Genomic DNA, 206 nt, shown 5'->3' with positions numbered 1-206 from the left:
AAGGACTATCCAGCTGTGTGACTTTATTCAAATACATAACAACATTGTAAAACTGTCCAAACCTATAATGTCCCGTGCATAGACTTAGGGCTGAACGATTAATCAATTTTAAATCGAAATCGCGATTTGAAATGATGCGATTATCAAATCGCAAAGCCTGTGATTTTTTTTTTTTCTTTTTTAATGTATTTTTTTTTTTTTACAAT

The sequence above is a fragment of the Notothenia coriiceps genome, unplaced genomic scaffold (assembly GCF_000735185.1).
Source record: "Notothenia coriiceps isolate Sejong01 unplaced genomic scaffold, NC01 NC01_scaffold00018971, whole genome shotgun sequence".
Classification (NCBI taxonomy): Eukaryota; Metazoa; Chordata; class Actinopteri; order Perciformes; family Nototheniidae; genus Notothenia; species Notothenia coriiceps.
Note: the sequence above shows the minus strand (reverse complement) of the source record.